We start from the raw sequence: 10,956 nt of genomic DNA, 5'->3' as shown, positions 1-10,956 counted from the left end.
GATCAAAAGATCTTCATAGAAAAATCAACCGATTTTGTAGAAAGAAATCTTCATAAAAAAGCGCAGTAAATCTTCATAGGAAAGAGTGATCAGGAGATTTTCATTAGAAAATCAAGCAATCTTCATAGGAAGACTCCAAAGGAGGCTTCCAAAGAATAGAGGACCTCCAACGAGAGCTTCAACAGAATAGAAGGCCTCCATAGGAGGCTTCTATAGAATAGAAGGCCTCCATAGGAGGCTTCTATAGAATAGAAGGCCTCCATATGAGGCTTTTATAGAATAAAAGGCCTCCATAGGAGGCTTCTATAGGATAGAACGCCTCTAGGGAGGACTCCATAGAAGGTTTCTATAGAATAAAAGGCCTCTATAGGAAGCTTCTGTAGAATAGAAGGCTTCCATAGGAGGCTTGTATAGAATGAAAGGCCTCTATAGGAAGCTTCTGTAGAATAGAAGGCTTCCATAGGAGGCTTCTATAGAATAGAAGGCCTCCATAGGAGGCTACTATAGAATAGAAGGAAGCTTCTATAGAAGAGAAGGCCTCCATAAGAGGCTTCTATAGGATAAAAGGCCTTCATAGGAGGCTTCTATAGAATAGAAGGCCTCCATAGGAGCAGAATAGAAGGCCCCCATAGGAGGCTTCTAAAGAATAGAAGGCCTCCACAGGAGGCTTTTATAGAATCGAAGGCCTCCACAGGAGTCTTCTATAGAATAGAAGGCCTCCATAGCAGGCTTCTATAGAATCGAAGGCCTCCATAGGAGGCTTCTCTATAGAATAAAAGGCCTCCGTAGGAGGCTTCTAAAGCATAGAAGACCTCCATAGGAGGCTTCTATAGAATAGAAGGCCTCCATGGGAGGCTTCTACAGAATAGAATGCCTCCATAGGAGGCTTCTGTAGAATGGAAGGCCTCCATAGGAGGCTTCTATAGAGTAGAAGGCATCCATAGGAGGCTTCTATAGAAGAGAATGCCTTGTATAGAATAGAAGAAGGAGGCTTGTATAGAATAGAAGGCCTCCATAGGAGGCTTCTATAGAATAGAAGGCTTCCATAGGAGGCTTCTATAGAGAAGAGGGCCTCCATAGGAGCCTTCTATAGAATAGAAGGCATCCATAGGAGGCTTCTATCGAAAAGAAGGCCTCCATAGGAGGCTTCTATAGAATAGAAGGCCTCCATAGGAGGCTTCTATAAATAGAAGGCCTCCTTAGGAGGCTTCTATAGAATAGAAGGCCTCCATAGGAGGCTTCTATAGGATAGAAGAACTCCATAGAAGGTTTCTCTAGAATAGAAGGCCTCCATAGGAGGTTTCTATAGAATAGAAGGCTTCCATAGGAGGCTTCTATAGAGAAGAGGGCCTCCATAGGAGGCTTCTATAGAATAGAAGGCATCCATAGGAGGCTTCTATCGAAAAGAAGGCTTCCATAGGAGGCTTCTATAGAGAAGAGGGCCTCCATAGGAGGCTTCTATAGAATAGAAGGCATCCATAGGAGGCTTCTATCGAAAAGAAGGCCTCCATAGGAGGCTTCTATAGAAAAGAAGGCCTCCATAGGAGGCTTCTATAGAATAGAAGGCCTCCATAGGAGGCTTCTATAGAAGAGAAGAGCCTCCTATGGAAGCCTTCTATTCTATAGAAGCCTCCTATGTAGGCCTTTTATTCTATAGAAGCCTCCTATGGAAGCCTTCTTTTCTATAGAAGCCTTCTATGGAGGCCTTCTCTTCTATAGAAGCCACCTATTCTATAGAATAGAAGCCTCCTATTTAGGTCTTCTATTCTCTAGAAGCCTCCTATGGAGGTATTCTATTGTATAGAAGCCACTTTGGAGGCCTTATATTCCATAGAAGCCTCCTATGGAAGTCTTCTATTCTATAGAAGCTTGCTATGTAGGCCTTCTATTCTATAGAAGCCTTCTATGGAGGTCTTCTCTTCTATAGAAGCCAAGGCCTTCTATTCTATAGAAGCCTCCTATGTAGGCCTTGTATTCTATAGAAGCCTCCTATGGAGAGCTTATTTTCTATAGAAGCCTTCGATGGAGGCCTTCTCTTCTATAGAAGCCTCCTATGGAAGCCTTCTATTCTATAGAAGCCTCCTATGGAGGCCTTCTCTTCCATAGAAGCCTCCTATGGACGCCTTCTCTTCCATAGAAGCCTCCTATGGACGTATTCTATTCCACTTTGCAGACCTTATATTCCATAGAAGCCTCCTATGGAGGCATTCTATTCTATAGAAGCCTCCTATGGATCTGAAGTGCTGCCTAGAGGATCTGATGTGCTGCAATATTGGAACGGGTAGTTGTAAATTGTGGACAACAGTTAAGGTGTTATCGAACCCTGGGAAAAAGGATGATCGGACTTCTGCGGTGAAAAGAACTGTTTTTCTGTCGTCTGCGATCTCTTCCAACTGAGGAGTAAACACCACAATTTACGTTAGGTGATGTTGCAGATTTTATCCGAGGCCTAATATCATCCACAGTGTTGAACCCACACGGAATCAGAATGGTGATGCTAAACAGCAGCATGAACCAGGAGTCGAGTATCTGAGCAAAATTCTCAACTTATTGTTAGCCACACTAGTAGTTCCGCAATACTGGAAAACGTGCAGTGTGATCCCCCTAATGAAACCTGACAAGGATGCCAACAAATGTGAATCATCGGAGCCGATGTCACTTTTTCTATAGAAAAAGGGAGGAGATTTTTCTATAGAAAGCAGACTTTAAAAGAGAGCGAGCTTATAAGGAGGCTTTTTTGCAGAATGCGGGCTTCTTCTGATGAGGTTTCCTTATAAAGGTTTACTAAAGAGACTTTCCAAAATAAGGTGCACTTCTGATGAGGTTTTCTTATATAAAGCAGCCCTTTTAACTAGGTTTCCTTATATAAATGGGCTTCTAAGGAGGTTTTGTTATAGAAAGCAGGCTCTTAATGAGACCTTCCTATAGAAAACGGGCTTCTAAGGAGCCTTTCTTACAGAAAGCGGGCTTCTACAGAGTCGTTCATATATAAAACGAACATATAAGATGGCTTTCCAACAGAAACGGTCTACTAATGAGGCTGTCCTATAGAATACAGGTTTCTAACGAGGCCTTCCTATAGAAAGCAGACTTCCAAGGAGCCTTTTTTTATAGAAATCAGGCTTCTAAGGAGTTTTTATAGAATGAGGGCTTCTAAGGAGACTTTCTTATAGAAAGGACAATTTCTTGTAGAATACGGTCTTATAAGGAGTTTTTTTATAGAAAACTGCCTCCTAGGGAAGCTTTACTGTAGTCAACGGGACTTCTCAGGAGCCTTTCATATAGAAAACTGCCTTCGTATTATGCTTTTTTATAGAAAGCGACTTCTAAGGACACTTTCATATAAAAGCTTCTGAGCGGCCTTTTAACGAGATTTTCTTATAGAAAGGGGCTATTAAGGAGGCTTTAAAAAAAAAACGACCTTCTAAGGAACCGACCTTCTTGTATCAAGGAGGATTCTAATAAGATCCCTCCAAAGGGCTACTAAGGAACCTATCTTAAGCAAAGCGGGTTCTAAGGAGCCTTTTTTAAAGAAATTGAATTTCTTGTAGTAGCCTTCCTTATAGAAAGCAGACGCCTAATCAGTTCTTTCTAAAGAATATGGTCTTCTAAGGAGTCTTTCTTATAGAAAACGTTCTTCTGCGGAGCATTTCTTATAGAAGGTGGGCTTCTCAGGAGCATTTCTCATAGGAAACTGCCTTCGTAGGATGCTTTTTTATAGAAAGCGGACTTCTGAGGACGGAGCCTTTATTATAGAAAACTGCCTTCTTAAGATGTTTTTCTTTATAAAAAGTAGACTTCTGAGGAGGTTTTCTTATAAAAACTTCTGAGCGTCTTTTGTAACGAGGTTCTCTTATAGAAATGTGCTTCTAAGGAGGCTTCTTATAGAAAACTGACTTCTAAGGAGGCTTTCTTATATAAGGAAGGGTTCTAATGAGACCTTTCTATAGAAAAGGGCTTCTAAGGAACCTTTGTTTAAGGAAAGCGGGTTCTAAGGAGCCTTTCTTATAGAAAACGGACATCAAGGAGACTTTCCTGTAGAAAGCGGGCTTCTAAGGAGCCTTTCTTATAGGAAGCAGGCATCTAATCAGTTCTTCCTAAAGAATACGGTATTCTAAGGAGAATTTCTTATAGGAAGAAGGCTTCTATGGAGCCTTTCTTATAGAAAACTGCCTTCTTAGGATGCATTTTTATAGAAAGTGGACTTCTGAGGACTCTTTCTTATTAAAGCTTCTGAGCGGCATTTTAACGAGGTTTTCTTATAGATAAGGGCTTCTAAGGAGGCTTTCTTATATAAAGAAGGATTCTAATGAGATCTTTCTATAGAAAAGGGCTTCAAAGGAACCTTTATTATGGAACCTTTCTTAATGAACCTTTCTTGAAGAAAGCGGGATCTAAGGAGCTTTTCTTACAGAAAACGGACTTCAAGTAGAAAGCGGGCTTTTAAGGAGCATTTCTTATAGAAAGCAGGCATCTAATCAGTTCTTCCTAAAGAATTCGGACTTCTAAGGAGACTTTCTTATAGAAAGCGGGCTTCTACGGAGCCTTTCTTATAGAAGGTTGGCTTCTTAGAGAAAACTGCCATCGTAGGATGCTTTTTTATAGAAAGCGGACTTCTGAAGAAGCTTCTGAGCGGCCTTCTAATGAGACCTTTCTACAGAAAAGCGTTTCTGAGGAGCGTTTCTTAAGGAATGCGGGTTCTAAGGAGCCTTTCTTATAGAAAACGGACTTCTAAGGAGACTTTCTAGGAAAATGCAGGCTTCTAAGAAGACTTTCCTGCAGAAAGCGGGCTTCAAAGGAACCTTTATTATAGAAAGCAGACATCTAATCAGTTTTTCCTAAAGAATACGGTCTTCTACGGAGATTTTCTTATAGAAAGCGGGCTGCTGCGGAGCCTTTCTTGAGGAAAACGGGCTTTTAAGAGCTCTTTATTATAAAAAACGGAGTTCATAGGAGGCTTTCTTATAGAAACCAAACTTCGACGGGTCTTTCCTATTGAAAGCGGACATTTTATAGGGCTTTCTTATAAACAAGAGGTCTTAGGGGGCTTTATTCCAGAAAGCAGGCTTCTACTGAGGCTTTCTTATAGAAAACTGGCTTCTAAGGATTTTTTTATAGAATGCGGGATTCTAAGGATACTTTGTTATAGAAAGGGGATTTCTAAGGAGGCCTTTTTATAAAAAGCGGCATTATAAGGAGTTTTCTTTACAGAAAGCGGTTTTTTTATAAAGAGTCTCTTTACAGAATATAGGCTTCTAAGGAGGCCTTCCCTTAGAAAACAGGTCTCTAAGGAGCCTTTCATATAGAAATCGGGCTAGCCAATGGTGTCAGCAAATGTGTATCATATAGGCCGTCGGTCGTACTTTTGTCACCTGTATCGGAGATTCTTAAGGCATTGAGCGTGCTATCCAGGCTGGCGTACCATCATCATAGTGCCACAACAACACTGTTCGCAATCTCCACACATATTTGCCGACATTTCAACAAGCGCCGACATAATCAATTTTGGAACCTCATCTTTGATTGGCAATTCCTCTTTTCGATTGTTATCATCTTACCAGTCATTTTAATAGTCGTAATGTATTTTAGAGATATTGCTATGGCCCGAAAAAAATTATGTTAACCATTCACAGACGATCATGGATAGATCGATTTCAAATTATTTTAAACGGATTTTATTTCAATAAGTCACATCTCTGATCATAGCAAAGTGTTTTAACCTACGGTGCCATAAAGGCTGAGGCTTTTATAAATATAATTTAAGCTTAAGGCCTAGTAGCCAGAGTTTCCCCTTTATATTTGTTATTTACTTATAAATATAATTGTTAATAAATTAATATTTAAATAAATAAATAAAAAGATAATTTTTAAGTATCCGCATTTGTTAGATAACTCACTTTGTTTTTCACATAGGAACCCATCTATCTTCCGCATTTAGATAGCATAATATGTTATGCTGTCATTCACATTTAACATCCGCACATACCTATCGAAGCGTTAACATATTCCGCTACACTACTCTGTACATACACACAAACACATAAACATGGCATGACAGCATTTACATGGTATTTGCTTACATTCACATTTTCCCATAAAACCAAAAACCATGTCCCCTGAAAAAAGAAACTGTTTCTTGTGTAAAATATTTTATAGTACTGATCTGTCTGTCCTCATGTCCGTCTGTCTGTATGCTGTCTATGGTTCTATGCTTCTTCGCTTGCTTTGCTTGCTTTGCTCTTAGACCCCAAAAAAATAGATATAAAAATAAATAGAATAAAAAAATAATTTATTACCAATTATGTTGTAAACAATGTTTTGTAAATCTAAAAATTTATTGTCTAATGTTGGCGACATAATACTGGCACATACATACATAGCTATATACATATTAATATGTATGTATATTTGCACAAAGTGATGTCTACATTAATGAAATTAAATATTTACGCGCACAAAAACACATAGACATCGAAGCGGATCAGACGAGGCACAATTTCATTTACTTAGCTCAAATGTTGGACAATTTAAATGGTAATAAGGCAACCTAAGGTCGTGACCTTTGAGAGGATATTTGATGGATGGAATACCTAAGGCAAACTCAAAAACAAATCTCAATGTTAGAGGAACATAACAGTATATTTTCATATTGACTCAAATGACTCATAGGACAGATTATTTATCTCCATTATTTGTCTAAAGGACCCTATAAGTTCCACTACACCCTTTAGTTCCATCTTGAACAGCTGAGTTCCTTCATCCATTTCCTTTGAATCGACTTTCATTCTCGTTAAATAAAAAAACCTGTCTTCCATTTTAACATTAAATCACAATTAACTGAAATTCTTCCTCACATGCCTCAAAGGTCAAGTCCTCATCTTAATCCTGCCATCCTTTAAGTGCCGCCGCCAGATAAATTTGCGAATTTTTGTTTTCTGCTTTGCGTAAATCTCAATAAAAGACAGTTATAATCGCCTTAAATAAATCCACTTAAAATGCAGGAGATCTCTTGGAGAATTTTTAACGGGAGGAATGTCATGAAAGCCGTGGGCCGTCGTGGCATTAACGCAAATGTGTAACTGGAAAGGAAATACGTGTGTGTGCTACAGAAAAGTTAAGCCATGTTTTATTTTGGAAAAATAATTGGCTATTAACGAAGATGAGTTAAGATGATAATCATGTGTGAATACAAAGATATTTTTTCTGTAATTGGAAAGGTTGTTTAAAGAGAGGGAGTTTTACTCACTCTCTTTTTTTGTAGAAATAGGAATTCTAAGGAGGCTTTCTTATCGAAAAGGGGCCTTTTAAGAGGCTTTCTTATCGAAAATGGGCCTCTAATGAAGCTTTCTTGTATGAAGCAAGCATCTAAGAAGGCTTTCTTATAAAAAAAACGGATTTTAATGAGGCTTTTTTACAGAAAACGGACTTCTAAGGAAGCTTAATTATTGAAAAAGTTCTTCTAATGAGGCTCTCTTATTGACAAGGGGCCTTTAAGGGGGCATTTGTATTGAAAATTAGCGTCTAAAGAGGCTCTATTATTGAAAAGGAAGCTTCTAAGGAGACTTTCTTATGGAAAAGGGGCTTCAAAGGAGGGTGTTCCTTTTCGAATGAGGAGGCTTTATTACTAAAAGGGGGCTTCTAAGGAGGCTTTCTTATTGCAAAAGGGGCTTCGAAGGAGGTTTTTTTTATCGAAAAAGGGGGCTTCTTAGGAGAATTTGTTATTAAAAAAATAGTCTTCTAAGGAGGCTGTCTTATTGCAAAGGGGCTTCTAGGGAGCCTTTCTTGTCAAAACGGCGCTTCTAAGGAGGCTTTCTTTTTGAAAAGGGGGTTCTAAGGAACCTTTTTTTTGGGACAATGGACCTCAAGGTCTCCGAGTGGAGTGGCTGCCAATAGAGCAGCTGCGCATCCTATAACCTAACCTAAGGAACCTATCTTATAGAAAGAAAGGATGCTTTTTAGGCACCCTTTTTACAGAAAGGATGCTTCTAAGGCACCCTTCTTACAGAAAGGGTGCTTCTAAGGTACTCTTCTTACAGAAAGGGTGCTTCTAAGGTGCCCTTCTTACAGAAGGGGTGCTTCTAAGGTACACTTCCTACAGAAAGGGTGCTTTTAAGTTACCCTGCCTACAGAAAGGGTGCTTCTAAGGTACCCTTCTTACAGGAAGGGTGCTTCTAAGGTACCCTTCTTACAGAAAGGCTGCTTCTAAGGTACTCTTCCTACAGAAAGGGTGCTTCTAAGGTACTCTTCCTACAGAAAGGGTGCTTCTAAGGTACCCTTGTTACAGGAAGGATGCTTCTAACGTACCGTTCTTACTGAAAGGGTGCTTCTAACGTACCCTTCTTACTGAAAGGGTGTTTCTAAGGTACCCTTCTTACTGAAAGGGTGCTTCTAAGGTACCCTTCTTACAGAAAGGGTGCTTCTAAGGTACCCTTCTTACAGGCAGGGTGCTTCTAAGGTACCCTTCTTACAGAAAGGGTGCTTCTAAGGTACTCTTCCTACAGAAAGGGTGCTTCTAAGGTACTCTTCCTACAGAAAGGGTGCTTCTAAGGTACCCTTCTTACAGGAAGGATGCTTCTAACGTACCCTTCTTACTGAAAGGGTGCTTCTAACGTACCCTTCTTACTGAAAGGGTGTTTCTAAGGTACCCTTCTTACTGAAAGGGTGCTTCTAAGGTACCCCTCATACAGAAAGGGTGCTTCTAAGGTACCCCTCCTACAGAAAGGGTGCTTCTAACGTACCCTTCCTACATAAAGGGCGCTTCTAAAGTACACTTCCTACAGACAGTTTGTTACCCTGCTTTTAAGTTACCCTGCTTACAGAAAGGGTGCTTCTAAAGTAGCTTTCTTATGCTTCTAACGTACCCTTCCTAAAGAAAAGGATGCTTCTAAGGTACACTTCTTACAGAAAGGATGCTTCTAAGGTACACTTCTTACTGAAAGGGTGCTTCTAACGTACCCTTCTTACTGAAAGGGTGTTTCTAAGGTACCCTTCTTACTGAAAGGGTGCTTCTAAAATACCCTTCTTACAGAAAGGGTGCTTCTAAAATACCCTTCTTACAGAAAGGGTGCTTCTAAAATACCCTTCTTACAGAAAGGGTGCTTCTAAAATACCCTTCTTACAGAAAGGGTGCTTCTAAAATACCCTTCTTACAGAAAGGGTGCTTCTAAAATACCCTTCTTACAGAAAGGGTGCTTCTAAAATACCCTTCTTACAGAAAGGGTGCTTCTAAAATACCCTTCTTACAGAAAGGGTGCTTCTAAAATACCCTTCTTACAGAAAGGGTGCTTCTAAAATACCCTTCTTACAGAAAGGGTGCTTCTAAGGTACCCTTCTTACAGAAAGGGTGCTTCTAAGGTACTCTTCCTACAAAAAGGGTGCAACTAAGGCATCCTTCTTACAGAAAGGGTGCAACTAAGGCATCCTTCTTACAGAAAGGGTGCTTCTGAGGTACCCTTCTTACAGAAAGGGTGCTTCTGAGGTACCCTTCTTACAGAAAGGGTGCTTCTGAGGTACCCTTCTTACAGAAAGGGTGCTTCTGAGGTACCCTTCTTACAGAAAGGGTGCTTCTGAGGTACCCTTCTTACAGAAAGGGTGCTTCTAAGGTACTCTTCCTACAAAAAGGGTGCAACTAAGGCATCCTTCTTACAGAAAGGGTGCTTCTGAGGTACCCTTCTTACAGAAAGGGTGCTTCTAAGGTACTCTTCCTACAAAAAGGGTGCAACTAAGGTACCCTTCTTACAGAAAGGGTGCTTCTAAGGTACTCTTCCTACAAAAAGGGTGCAACTAAGGCATCCTTCTTACAGAAAGGGTGCAACTAAGGCATCCTTCTTACAGAAAGGGTGCTTCTGAGGTACCCTTCTTACAGAAAGGGTGCTTCTGAGGTACCCTTCTTACAGAAAGGGTGCTTCTGAGGTACCCTTCTTACAGAAAGGGTGCTTCTGAGGTACCCTTCTTACAGAAAGGGTGCTTCTGAGGTACCCTTCTTACAGAAAGGGTGCTTCTAAGGTACTCTTCCTACAAAAAGGGTGCAACTAAGGCATCCTTCTTACAGAAAGGGTGCAACTAAGGCATCCTTCTTACAGAAAGGGTGCTTCTAAGGTACAGAAAGGGTGCTTCTTAGTTACCCTTTTTACAGAAAGGCTGCTTCTAAGGTACCCTTCTTACAGAAAGGGTGCTTCTAAGGTAACCTTTTTACAGAAAGGGTGTTTCTAAGGTACCCTTCTTACAGAAAGAGTGGTTCTTAGGTACCCTTCTTACAGAAAGAGTGGTTCTTAGGTACTCTTCTTACAGAAAGGGTGCTTCTAACGTACTCTTCCTACTGAAAGGGTGCTTCTTTCCTACAGAAAGGGTGCTTCTAAGGTACCCTTCCTACAGAAAGGGTGCTTCTACGGTGCCCTTCTTACAGGAAGGGTGCTTCTAACCTACAGAAAGGGTGCTTATAAGATACCCTTCTTACAGAAAGGATGCTTCTAAGGGTGCTTCTAAGGTACCCTTCCTACAGAAAGGGTGCTTCTTAGGTACCCTTATTACAGAAAGGGTGCTTCTAAGGTACCATTCTTACAGAAAGGGTGCTTCTAAGGTACCCTTCCTACAAAAGAGTGCTTCTTAGGTACCCTTCTTACAGAAAGGGTGCTTCTTAGGTACCCTTCTTACAGAAAGGGTGCATCTAAGGTACCCTTATCACAGAAATGGTGCTTCTTAGGTACCCTTCTTACAGAAAGGGTGCTATTAACGTACCCTTCCCACAGAAAGGGTGCTTCTAAGGTACCCTTCTTAGAGAAAGTTTGCTTCTAAGGTACCTTTCTTAAGGTAATGGTGCTTTTAAGGTACTTTTCTTACAGAAAGGTGTTTCTAAGGCACCCTTATAGAGGAAGCATGCTTCTATGGTACCCTTCTTGAAGAAAGTGGGCCTCTATGAAGATTTTCCTTCAGAATCGGGCTTCTAAAGAGGCTTTC

This window comes from Musca autumnalis, unplaced genomic scaffold (assembly GCF_047663935.1).
Source record: "Musca autumnalis isolate F117 unplaced genomic scaffold, ASM4766393v1 scaffold_1, whole genome shotgun sequence".
Taxonomy (NCBI): domain Eukaryota; kingdom Metazoa; phylum Arthropoda; class Insecta; order Diptera; family Muscidae; genus Musca; species Musca autumnalis.
Note: the sequence above shows the minus strand (reverse complement) of the source record.